Raw genomic sequence first — 13,863 nt, 5'->3', positions numbered from 1 at the left:
GAAGTGTTTGCGACAATCGAGATGTAGTAATACATTTTCGCATGGTCGCACACACTTTGCGTTAAAACGCATCGTCGCTGTGATGCGGGCCTTTGGATGTTGCCTTCAGCCCATCCTTAGGTTGGTCGCCCCTCGGTCCGGTTGGGCGGGAAGAGGGTATTTGCGACTTTCCTCCTTCTTTTTTCGTCCAGCACCTACTCCTGCATTTGCATGATTGTGGAGCAAACTGTATGCCGCTTCTCCTCGGACTTCAGCATCTCCGCAACCAAGCTCTTCGGGTCGCGCTTCTGCCCAGCACTTGGTTTAAGGGAGTGAACTTGTGTGTCCACCGACCTTTCGTAGACTCGTCCCATCTGCGTTGACAGAGATCATGCGACTCTGACCTTTCCGCATTTCTACGCTCTGTATACCTTTCGATACGTCTTGTATGGTACAGCACACTCATTTCTTTAGTCAGAATTTCAACAGGGATCATGCCTGCCACCACCTATACTGCCTCATCTGATGTGGTTCTAAAAGCACTGCAAACCCTCAAAGCCAACAGCCGGTAAACTGAGTTCTCCTGCTTCCGTCTCTGAGAGTTTGCAAGCGCCTCTGCCCACATAGCTGACGAGTAGAGCAGATGGAGCGCACCACTTCGGCTACCACCAACCTCTGGCAGTGTTTCGGTCCACTAATATACGGCAACATTTTTGCAAATGCCGTGGTGTCATTGGCTGCCTTTTGGCATGCATATTCTAGGTGTATCCCTAAAACTCAATTTGGTGTCAATTATTACCCCCAAGTATTTGACAGCCGGCCTATATACGACCGTATATTCACCGACCTCCACTTTCACTGTGTTATTTTTCCTGCGGTTCTTTTTTAAGACCGTTTCTGTTTTCGCGTCCGCCAAGGTCAGTCCGGCCCTTTCTTGCCAGGACTTTACCGCTCTCACTGTTTCCGTCGCGGAGACCTCCACATTTTCTGGGCGTTTTGCTGCAACAACCACAATCAGGTCATCAGCAAAGCCGACAATCGTAGTCCCTTATGGGACGGAAAGGGCAAACACTCCCATATACATGATCTTCCACAATAGGTAATCAAATACCGATCCCTGGGATATCTTCTATGATATGACTTCTATGATTGGTAAGAGTCTGTTCTAGATGGCTCTCTCCATCATTTTCGCCATTGTATCCAGCACGCAGATAGGACGATACGATGCGGGGTGGCAGACCAGGTTTCGGAAGCAATACCAACTTTTGCTTTTTCCACTATACAGGGAATATTTCTTCTTTTAGGGATGCCTCGAAGGTGTTGGCGAAAAGATCGGACCTAGTCTTTACTGCCTGTTTCAAGGCTCGATTAGGAATGCCATCCAAACCTGCGGCCTTGTTGCCACCGATGCTACCACTTATTTCCCGCAGCTTCTCCACACCGAATCAAGGTACTATGCCCTCATTTAGCTGGACAACCATTTGCCTTCTCATATTTTCATGGTGAGGCAACAGAGTGGTAATACTCTGTTTCACGAGGCGCGGGCAGGCCACCTGGGGTGATCTCCGCAGCCATTTCATTACCGCTCCGTAGGCCTCGCGCCAATGGTTTATGTCGGCATGGCCTCATAGCTGTTTGAAGCAGTCCTCCCAATAGATTCTTGCTAGGCCGTATAGCCCCATGCGCCCAGAACATCATTGGCCCATACCAAAGAGGCTTCACTCCAGGCAAATCAGCAACAGATCAAGCGATGGAAAGACTACTGGAATATGGACATTAGTTCCACCATTTCTTCATCGACTTTAAGGCCGCCTATGATATCATAGCCAGGGTAAAACTGTACACGGCCATGAGAGAATCCCGAGTATCCCGGCGAAATTGACAAGACTGACTAGGCTGACCCTGACCAATGTGCGAGGTCTGATAAAAGCAGCTGGATCACTCTCAAGACCATTCGACATTAACAATGGTCTAACAGAAGGGGATGCACTATCATGGGTCGTCTTTAATCTGGTCCTCGAGAAAGTGATCCGTGATGCTGAAGTAAATGCGAGAGGTACGATCCTCTTTAAATCCACCCATCTACTGGTCTATCCTGACGATATCGACATTATCGGAAGAACGACCAGAGACGTACAAATTGCCTTTATCCAGATCGAACAGACGGCGCGAGATCTTGGGCTGCACATCAATGAAGGCAAGACAAAATATATGGTGATAACTTCAGCACCGAAAACCAACCAATCAACAACATCAAACCGCACTGGTCAAACGGGAAGAATAAAGATAGGAGAAAACAACTTTGAGACCGTTGATAATTTCTCCGCGGCACCTGTAAATGCTGACACAGGTTCGAATGCTCGTGTAGTTTTTTCTGTTAATGATTTCACGCGTGTACCTTTTCCGGTTGACGTTAACTTATGCCTCTTGTTTTCTTTACAAGAATGTTTGGTACAGTTCGTTTGATACACTGCAAAGAAAATCAACGAAAAAGGATACAATAAAACTCTTCCTGAGAGCGAATAAAGAGTGTTGGACTCCCGAAACAGTACGCCGTCGATAAACACCTCCCTGTCATCAGAGAACAAGTTTGGAACCTTTGACACATTACTTCTTCCTAGCCCCCGCTCTCCCTGTTTTGCTTAGAATTCATTGATTCACCAATGGGAGGGGAGAAAAGGAGTTGTTAATTCAGGAACCACTTGCCATCCTGACCCTCCCCCGGTCGAGTTCAATCTACTTCCCAATAAGAAATGGGCGAACATAATGCGGAACACGACTCCATCTGCGGCCCTCAGCACCGTTCTGACAATGTTGTCTGCAGAGAGCTCCCCTGTGTCTGCATAAAGCTGCTGACGAAAACTGTGCCACCTTTCACAAGAGAAAAGGGTGTGTTCGGCTTCGTCCGCCACTCCATTGCAGAACACATTATCAGGAGATCGCGCCTTTCTAATCCAATCAGGTGAGACTGAAAACCTCCATGCCCATTTAGAAGTTAGGTAAGAAAGTAATCAATCTCACCACGCACTCGGTTCAGTTACGGCGTAAAGCTCTCCGTCTCCGCACTTGAGTAAGGCGCTTACGCTGCATCTCTTTCCCAAAGGCGTTAATCCATACCTCGGCGCCATAGAGCTGATCGGACTGCGTAGTTCCCATAAGAAGACATCTCCTGGTAGTTATAGGCCCCATAATATTCGCCATGGGTTGACTCAAGGCCGAGACTCCAGCTGCAGTCCTGTCCGCTGCTGCTTTGATTTGCTCGAAGAAACTCGTCTTCGACTCGGACATTAAACCAAGGTATTTAACCTTGTCCCGATAGCTGAGTGGTTAGAGCATAAGGCTGTCTTGCGGAAGGTGGCCGTTCAAATTACATTGGTGACAGTGGAATTTGTATGGTGGTTTGACGTCAGATACTATTCGTGAATAAGTACCTGAGTCAAATCAGAGTAATAATCACGCGCGAGTGCAATACTGACCACATTGCCGGTCTTGAATGAAGTGCTGTAACGCACTTCAAGGCCCTGATCCGATTGGATTGTTGCGCCAATGATTATTTTTGTTACTATTCAACTGCTCTTTTTGACTCTACAGCCAATTCACCGATCGGTATGGTCGCGGGGTCGGGATTCCCTTTCTCATCGAGATAACTACTTCAGTTTTTTTCCAACTCAAGGCTGAAACCATGAGCAGTCATCCATCCGCATCAATGTCCCAAGTTCGCCTTGCGCCTGTTTGACTGTTTCTACATGTTGAGTCTTAGCAGACTATCGTAAAAAGCGTTCCAAAGGTCCGACTCTAGGATTGATCCCGGTGCAAATCCTGACGTAATCTCCATCCCCATCTGGCCTTCTGACGTCTCATAAAGGAGGAAGCGGTTTTTCAGATAGTCTCTCAATAGACGCAAGAGATAGCTTCACACGTAGAATGAGCTTTCCAATATGCCTAGCATTTTTGAAATCAAGCGTTATGAGGAGAACGATTCGTCGAGATCGGCGGCTGTGTGCCTCTGCTCAATGAACCGCATCAACGACCTGCATAACAGGATCCACCGTGGATCTTCCTGATCTGAACTCGAACTGCCTTGAGGATAAGTCCCCGTCAGCACGGATCGTTTCAGCCATATTACTTCTGATGAGCTTTTTGAGCACTTTCTCAGCCATGTCAAGCATGCACAGCGGTCGGTATACAGACGGCGGCTCATGTCAAGCAAACACAGCGGTCGGTATACAGACTGCCGCTTAGAGTATTATTTTTCTTTGCTGAAAATGCCCTCCTTCAGGCAAACGTTGTAAGCAGCAAGTGTGTCCGTTGGCGAAAAAACAGGTCGCAAACTTGCACCGGAATACCATCAGGATCTGTCCCTTTCCTGTTTTTCATGGTGAGAACTGCGTCTTCGAGCTACCTTATTATGAAAAGGAGACAATCCTTAACCCTTTTCCCCTTTTCCCTTTTCCGAGCAATGCCTGTACAATGGGGTCCATTTGGTCGGTATTTAGTATGCAGGGTTTCCGCACGGGTCCTCATTTACCTCATTGACTTGGTTCGGCGGAGCTTATGACAGTCCTTCCGTAGGTTGGCAATTACTGCCGTCTATCAGTACATAGAAGGCTTGTCACGGTTGGGCCCTTCCGGGGCATAAAAGCCTCATACGCTGTCGTTATAAGGTTCATTACTGAATTTTCGACAGAATGAACAACGCTACCACCCCCCGAAGCGCCTTTCAGGGTGACTCTGCCTGTTCCAAGCGTCAACCACTTCGAACGCGATGTACTGGTGACCACTCAGTCTTCTCAGGCTCGTCACCTACCCACCGACGGTGCCAGAGTTTCTGGCGCAGAATTTATGTCAGGGATGCTTCTTTCGCATTCTGGGTGCCGAAACGTTGGCCTCAAACCGATGTTTAAAACTACGAGCCCAGTTTTCGCTGCCATTTCCAAGATCCGTTTCCCTCTGGAGTACAACTGAGGCATGCGCCTTTGAAGGGTTCTAGCATTAAAGTCATCGCCCACCAGACTTCGTCCCTCCGTGCCCGACACGGGATCCTCCAAAGCATCAAGCCGGCGCCAAAAGTCCGGCATCGTCTCATTCAGCGTGAGCTAAACGCTAGAAAACGTTATCCATAAACAGCGAATCCAGATAGACGCATTGCCTCGCCGTTGGGCAAGAGCACGAAGTCGATTCCCCTCCGAAACCCAGATGGCATCGGTCCCTGAGAAGTCGAGATGCCGTGAAGCCGCGACCCTTTCCGGTATTGCTCGCTGATTAGCACAAGATCAGCATTGACCTCCGCAGCGGATTGCGCTAGCAATTTTCGTTGCAGATCTTTAATTGGTGGCCTATTGACCGTAGATGCGGCATGCTATCCTTCTGTGAGGTTCCTTGCAAGTTGCTAACGTATGTCTTTAGTCCAGACACTATAGCACATTGGAGTTGCTGTCTCTGCGGCTTTCTATTCATTTGGGCGTCCCGATGTCACATCGGGTAATCCAGGCCTTGCTGCTTCTTTCGCTGGTCGCTGCGGTGGGCAACGCATTTTCGTGCTGCGCCCAAACGCAGTTAGTTCTTCATCCTTCTCTGATATTTCATCGATTTTTGCCATGTGTATTCTCAAAGGGAATTTCACATCGGTTTAATGCACACTACCCGTCCAGCGTCCCGAAGGGCTGGCTCCTGATACACGTTGCAATTCCCATTTTAGCAGAACTTGGCTCATATCACCACATCGACGTCGGCAGGTGTCGACGGATTCGGTAGCTCTCAGTGTGTCTCAATCATTCGCGGTTCGCTCTGCACTGAGAGGCTTTGTCAAGGCTACTACACAGGTATGCTACCAGGTAGTGGTCAGAACTGCGTCTCGGGTACCTCGGGGACGTCGCAAGAGACCCGTTAAAGATCGCTGACGACCTCTGAGAGATCGTAATAATGAAATTAAGGTAATAGTATAGTGGCACGTTCGAAATTTCAACATTATTTCGCTATATTTTTTTTAACAAGAAAATAATAGGCGAATAGGTGTTCTGAAATTTTAATTGATGGAACCTTGAAATATACAGCAATTTTTTTTGTTTAATTTTCCATTAATCAATGTATTTTTTTTACGACTTTCAGGAAAAGATGGTGTTACTCGGGAAGCACACAACCTTTTGTAGTGCTCTGACTTAAAAAAAATTAACTTTTTTTGCTATTCTGTAGGCTTGTCAAAATATGCGGATCCTCAAATACGCAAATATTTTCAAAAGAATTAAAAATATAGTAAATTTATGATCAAAATATTTCAAGAAAAAAAGGTTTGCTTTTGATAAAATTTGATTTTATTATTCAATATAGTTGCCTTCGAGGGCAATGCAGCGATTTTCTAGTACCATTTGCCTTTAGCTTCAAAATAGGCCTCAGTTTCGGCGATTACCTCTTTATCGGCGCTAAATTTCTTTCTAACGAGCATTCTGTTGAAGTCTGAGAACAAACAATTCGAAGAGTAATTCATGCAATTTTGTCATCGTTTTAACGGTGCATTGTCGTGATGAAACGACACTTTTTTTTCTTCAACTGGGCTGTCTTTCCACGATTTTACACCTGAAGCGCTCCAATAACACTATGTAATAGTCCCTGTGCATGGTTTCTTCTTCTCAAACGTGCTGGTACCATAGCCTTGGCAGTCGACTGTTGTGTCTTTGCAATCTTTTGAGTCGGTTCACCATGTGCAGTCCACTCAGATGACAATCGTTTTGATTCTGGTGTGAAACAATGGAGCCATGTTTCGTCCAGGATCACATATCGACGCATAAATTCAGGTTTTGTATGGAGGAAGAGCTTGAAACACTGCTCAGAATCGTCAACTCGTTGTTATTTATTATCGATTTTCAGCTCAGACGACATTCGCTTTGAACCGAACTTTCGCATACCCAAACATTCATGCATGAGATGTCCAACACGTTCCTTTGATATCCCCATACATGTAAAAGGGGGGGGGCTTGAAGGTCTCGATGAGTACTTTTCGAAGTCGGTCTTAGTTTTGAGATTTGTGAGAAAGGCGGGGAGTAGGAGGGGTGGAAAGTGATGATTTCTTTAACGGACCCATTCTCAATAACTACCCAACCGAAAAATCTGAAAAAAATCATGAAGTTGCCTCTATATGGTGCCTAGGCCTCAAAGTATTTTCCATACCGATATCTGCTCAAATTAAGTTAATAATAGTATATTACCATATTTTTGGGGAAATTGGGTAAACCCCCTTAAGTTTATCCTAAAGTTATAAAAGTTGGTAGTAGTATAAAATATAATATGAAGCATATTATCTCCAAGTTTGATGTATAACTATTACTAACAAACTTACAGTAGCTTTTTTTTTCCTTAGCGATAGCAGGTCTTGCTTTCTACATTCTCTCAGTTAAGAGTGGTAGTCTAGTCTATATTACTGTATTTTTATAACTTTAAGAAGAAGGGTTTTTTTTTTGTATGGATGGAGGTGGAAATCTTAGAAAGACGCTGCTGCGCCAGGTTGCAGCAGTGTGTGGGATTCACACCCACTAAAACCACCCCCACTCTTCCGCCCCTCCCCGCGGGACCACCGTGAAGTATTATGTACTTCGCGGGGCAGGCTCTGGTTCGCTATTACAAGCTCGTCCATGTTACGTCTCCGTCGCGCCGCGTTCCGAGCTCGATCCAACTCCAGGAGTTTTGTCTGCACCACGGCTACTGCCTCATTTACCGCCATCCAGTTTTCCTCCGACTTCAACATCTCTTCCACCAGGTTGGAGGGCTCGATACCCGCCTCTAAGATGCTGTTCAACCTCCTTTTCTGTTGCAGAAATCTGGGACAATGGAACATAACGTGCTCCGGGTCCTCGAGTGTAGCAACGCATTCAGGACAGTTGGGAGACTCGTCCAAATCGAAGCGATGCAAGTACTTCCTATAGCCACCGTGTCCCGTAAGGAACTGTGTCAGGTGGTAATTCAATTCTCCGTGCTTTCGGTTGACTCATTTCTCGATGCACGGGATTAATGTGTGGGTCCACCTGCCCTTGTCGGGGTTATCCCATCGTTGTTGCCACTTGCCACACAACTCTCTCCTGATGGCATTTCGGAAATCCGCATTCACCTCGGCTGGATTTGCCTTCCGTTTTTCGTAGAGCCAGTGTGACTCGCTCGCTAGAAGATCTATAGGGATCATTCCTGCGATAACACACACTGCCTCCGTCGACGCCGTCCTAAATGCGCTGCACACCCTTAGCGCAATTGGCCGGTATGCCGAACATATCTTCCTCCGGTTGACAGCGTGGTTCAATGCTCCCGCCCAGACAGGGGCCGCGTATAGCAGGATCGACCTCACCACTCCCGCGATGAGTAGCCTGCGACTATACTTCGGCCCTCCCACGTTAGGCATCATCCTTGCAAGGGATGAGCTGGCATTTGCTGCCTTCTCTCGCGCATAATCCAAGTGTCCCTTGAAACTCAGCTTGGCATCGATCATCACCCCCAGGTATTTGACAACCGATTTTGAGACGACCTCACGATTACCAACCCGGATGGTAACCGTGTTGTTCTTCCTACGGTTGGTAATGAGGACCGCCTCCGTCTTTTCGTCCGTCAGGTCCAGCTTGGCTATTCGTAACCATGACTTGATTCATTTGCATAAAGCTCCACGTCCTCGGGATGCTTTGCAATTGCAACTACCACCAAGTCGTCCGCAAAACCAATCAGCGTTGTCTCTTCCGGCACGCGAAGGCCAAGCACTCCGTCGTACTTACAGTAGCTCAAAGTTGACTTTACTGTGTATATTTATAATAATAATAATCGTTGGCGCAACAATCCATATTGGATCAAGGCCTTGAAGTGTGTTAGAGCACTTCATTCAAGACCGTAACGGTACACCACAGTACACTGTGGGAGGCAATGTGGTCAGCATTGCGCTCGCCCGAGATTATTACCCTGCTTTGACTCAGGTACTCATTCACAGCTGAGTCGACTGGTGTCCGACATCCAATCACGATAACAAATTCCTCTGCCCCCAGCGAGATTTGAACCGCGACCTTCCGCTACGCCAGCCCAGCGCTCTAACCACTTGAGCCATCCGGACACTGCGACAAAATATCAATATCACACTAAAGTGGGTAGTCAGACATGCTAAATGCATATACATAACGGGTTACGTACAAATGGGATAGTTCTACACTCAAATATACCCACAGAAGAAGCAAACAAAACCTTTCATACCAGAAGCGCCCAGCTTGCGGTTTCTCAACTTGTTTTTTGTTTTTGTCGGTAACAGCCTCTTTGAGGTGTCCACTTCGTGCGTCATCCTCGGTGTTCATTGTGCCTCGTTTAAACTTAGCAGCCTATTTCTTAACGATTGATTTTCTTGGGGCGAAGTACGAATAATGTTTATCAAGCCAAACCAAGTATTTGTCTTTCGCCCAAAAGCAATGTTTTGTTAACATCCAAAATTCCTTTTTATCTATTTTCTTCCAACAAACAACAAACTAACAAACTAATAGTTCGACAGCTGTCAAATTTGTACCTTTGGAAGGTTAGGGTTAACTAAAAACGCCATCTGTATGTTTGCCCAATTAATATGTTTTTATGTTGAATTGCTAAAAAAAATTTGTGTTAGAAAGTTAAACATTTTCCGCATTTCAGCATTTGAGTGTAGAAAAAGCGATTCAAATTACGGCTAAATCGGCTGAATTTGAATCAGAAATTTTGACTGTACATTTTCATAGTTCAATATAATTAATTAACAAATACGTAAAGAGAAACAAGTCGGGAAACCGGAAGCTGGACGTTTGAGGTACGAAAGGCTTAGTACGTAGCACGTAATATATGCATATATTATGTGAAAGTATTCACTTCCGGATGATATTGACATTCATAGTCTTGAATTTGCAAAGAAGCAACAATTTTAACATATTATAACTTAGTAAGTAATAGTGCTGGTAAGATCATGCTCTATATTATAGCCTACATCACTGCAGAATTTCGTGGTGCTGGTGTCAATCGCTATAACCATCTCCGAGAAAGATGCGTGTGACGGACAGACAGACAGTAAATCGATGTTAATAAGGTTTTGTTTTACATAAAACCTTAAAAAACCGTCACAGTGTACTAGCTTAAAAAGATCTTTTATTCTTCTTTAGCCTTTGTGCCGTTTATTCTACCAAAGGTTTGACCTAGACGGAGTTGCCAGGCTTTCAAATAGCCATCATGCGTACCAAATGACAGTTGTTTCGGTCGGCCTTTTGTTCATTTACCATTGACTTCGATGGTCAGACCAATTCTGGCACGTGAATTCTCATTAGCACGAATTACGTGACCATACCATCGATGACGCCTCTCTTACAATTTTTCCACGATTGCTGCAACCCCATATCGATGGCGGATATCTTCATTTCGGATATTATCAATATGTGTCACGCCACTAGTCCAACGCAGCATTTTCGTCTCCATAACCGCAAAACCGCCTTTCATTGTCTTTGATAGTCAGCCAACAGGGGGGACGACACTACCGTGCAATTTCATTCATTGGCTAATAGCATTGACCCAAAATATTTAAGTCGCTGAGTTCTGGGCAGGTCACTGCCATTGACAGTGATAGTGCTTGTTTCATGGGGATTGGTAGTCAAAAATCCAGTTTTACTCAGATTCAATCTCATGAAAACATCATCTGCATAAAGCAGTGTATAGGGCGCTGGACGTTGAATGTCCCATGTGACAGTGTCCATAACAGGAACAAAGAACATTGATGGGAAAGTACTTCCATGGAGAACATCAACAGAGACACGAAACAGTTTTGATAAACCCACACTTCGAGCTTTACTTTTCGGATGGTGGCAGTTCAATTTAACCTAGCGTACGAGTTCCTTTGGCACTACGTGTTGTTGTAGAGCATACCACATGAGTTCGTGCAGCACATGTCAAACGGCTTTTCCAAATCCAGAACTGCAACGTAAAGTGGGCGATGCTTCCCACAGTGTTTTTCTATGAGTAACCGCGCAGTGTGTATTGGTTCAACGTATACGGTTGTGAAGAATGCGTTCAAAAATCTTCATGGCATGGTAAGGTAACCGGATCGAACGGCAATTTGGACGTTCTGCTGGACTACTTTTCCTTTTCCATATTCGAACTGTGGTACTTTCATGACAGTCAGATGGAGTTCTACCTTCTTCAATAACTCGATTGAAGAATTCATTGAGTCACAGTATTGAGTTCCAATTCTTCACTTCACCAGTTCTCAAATGGGATGTTTTATTATTTGCTGATATAATGGTAAGTCGTTCGACTTCTTTAATGACATCACGGAAACCCTCTGAGAAGACAATGCCAGCACCATATTGAGTGTGTAGGCTATGAAAATAGAGAAATCTACAGAAATTTTTACCACCTTCGCGTTCTATGTCGCAGCTTTTGTCATCAGACCAATGGGTATCTTGTAGAGCACAGATATCGATGCCCCTTTCCGAAGGGCTCTTGCGAGTTCCCCGGCCTTTTTAGTGAAAGTACCAATATTTGTTTTGCTCGAACAGGACCCTTATAAATCCTCGACAGGACCGGGGCCCGTCCTGCTCCGTCGATTGAAATGAAGGTCCAAGCATTTCTCCGAGGTTTAGGACTCGACATGGTTGCTTTGTTTTTAAGGACATTGGATGCATTTGTTTAGTCGGCTTGTCGCGGGACCTTTCACCGAGAGAAATCAGGTAGGATTTAGTATAATGGAATAACTAACAAACTTATTTATCCCTTTCCGTGATCTCAGCATTTTACTTTTGTTTTACTAAGGATAGTACAAGATACGTTGCCTCAAACCCTCCTCCAACGTATGGAGACCTTTTGCACCATATATAGCTTTTACGGGCCAGTGGCCTGAATTCCACCAAACCTTGGATATATTCTGCAGGAATTTTTCTCCATTATTCAAGAAAACGTTTCATCCTATCCTCGGCATAATCGTGTAGGTTCTCAATAATATTGTAATCTGAGGATTGTGGAAAGGTTTCGAGTAGGTTCGAACAATTGAAAATTACCAGATGGATGCTTTTCACCCGTTGTGTTTCGGGTTGCTGCTTCAGCATATCTTGAATGTTTGACAAATACCCTATTTTTTAAAATATGTACATGTACGTATTCGCCTCCACGAATACCAGATTACCCACGCCGTTCGCCCAGTAACAGCAACCCCGCCATATCACCGACGTGTCGTTGGAAGGTGGAAGAGTTGAAAACCTATCATTGGGTCCGGCCATTCGATTTTGTGAGACTTTTACTCACTAAATCCACCACCTGCTCCTACACTTAACCCAATGGACTGCCATTTCGCCATTAATTCCGTTGCGGGGTAGGATCAATTAAGGCCTGCGGCTCGTGTTGTAATTTATTACCTTCTTCCTCCGTCAGCATATTGTGGAACGCCTTAATTCTTTTTTTCATTGCCTTTCTAATAGTTTCATAAGCTAGAATTATCGGGTGACAACGGTACCCGGCGATGATTTCCAACTCCGCCCTGTGCGCAGCAAGTCTCAACATGCCCTACGTTATTCAAAATCATCTCATATGCCTGCTAATACGGAAAGTCATCACATCCGAAGCGATAAAAGTAAGGGCGATACCGACTGGGACCGCTTAGGAATTAGATTTGGTTGTAGGTGACTTCGCTATCTCGTCGTTTATTCCACTTTGAGGCATCTGGCATAATTCTCTGAGTATAGTATCGTTTATGGTAAGTGAATGCTCCCATGTGTTTAACTACTCTAGTTGGAGCCGCGGCTGAACGTTTTGTCACGAAGCTTAATGTGAATGTCTGGTCTGTGTGGGGCGTCATTGTCTGTTGATTTTAAGGGGGGTTCCCCATATATGGGAAACGTAGGTGCAGGTTTTTTTTCACAGAAGCTAGCCGTGTTGGGTATCAAACGAAATGGCTCAATTAGTACTTTTCCAAGCTAGTCCTATTTTTAAGGTTTTGTGTGAAACAAAACCTTATTAGAATCGATTCGATGTCTGTCTGTCCGTCTGTCTGTCTGTCTGTCTGTCCGTCTGTCTGTCTGTCCGTCTGTCTGTCTGTCACAGCCGATTTATTCGGAAACGGCTGAACCGATGGTCACGAAAATTGGTAGGAGTATGTAATCTGCCGTTCCCTTTACATGCAGCGACTGGCGCCATTTTGTGTTAAGTTTAAGGGGGGGCTCCCCATACATGTGAAAGGAGGGTGCAACATTTTTTTTCATAAAATGTGGCCATGTGGGGTATCAAATGAAAGGTCTCCATTAGTACTTTTCGAAACTGGTTCAATATTTGATATTGGGTGAAACATAGGAGAGTGAGGGCTCAAAATATGACCCCCAAAAAGTGTAACAGGTCTCGTTCTCAGAACCTATCCAACCGAAAAATCAGAAAAAAAATCTCAATAGTGCATCTCTATGAAATCTAGGCCTCAAAATATATCCGGTTCCGATATCTGCACAAATAAAGTTAATAATAGTATATTTCCACATTTTAGAAATTTACCCGGCACCCCCCTTATGTTCGTCCCAGAAGTACAAAATTTGGCATGGATATAATGAAGAATATAATGCACAATTTGGTCAAGTTTGAAGAAAATCCAACTATTATTAACAAAGTTATAGGGGGTGAAACTTTACAATTTTTTGTGAATTTCGTGCACTCTAAAACCCGATGACGTCATCATCACATATCAATTCGTCAATACCACACGGAGTAAGTTCGTATGAATTGGATGGAAAAGAATTATTTTGTTTTAGTTTTTTAGTTATTTGTCAGCCTGACATGTGTGTATGTAGGTATATAGTATATGCGTGCTAATGAACTTTGTGGGTAGAGCCTAATTCAGATAGATATAAGGTGTAAATCGGAAATATGAGTACGATCAATTTATAT

The sequence above is a fragment of the Hermetia illucens genome, chromosome 3 (assembly GCF_905115235.1).
Source record: "Hermetia illucens chromosome 3, iHerIll2.2.curated.20191125, whole genome shotgun sequence".
In the NCBI taxonomy this organism is placed as follows: Eukaryota; Metazoa; Arthropoda; class Insecta; order Diptera; family Stratiomyidae; genus Hermetia; species Hermetia illucens.
The sequence above is the reverse complement of the archived record's forward strand: the minus strand, read 5'-3'. Positions refer to the sequence as shown.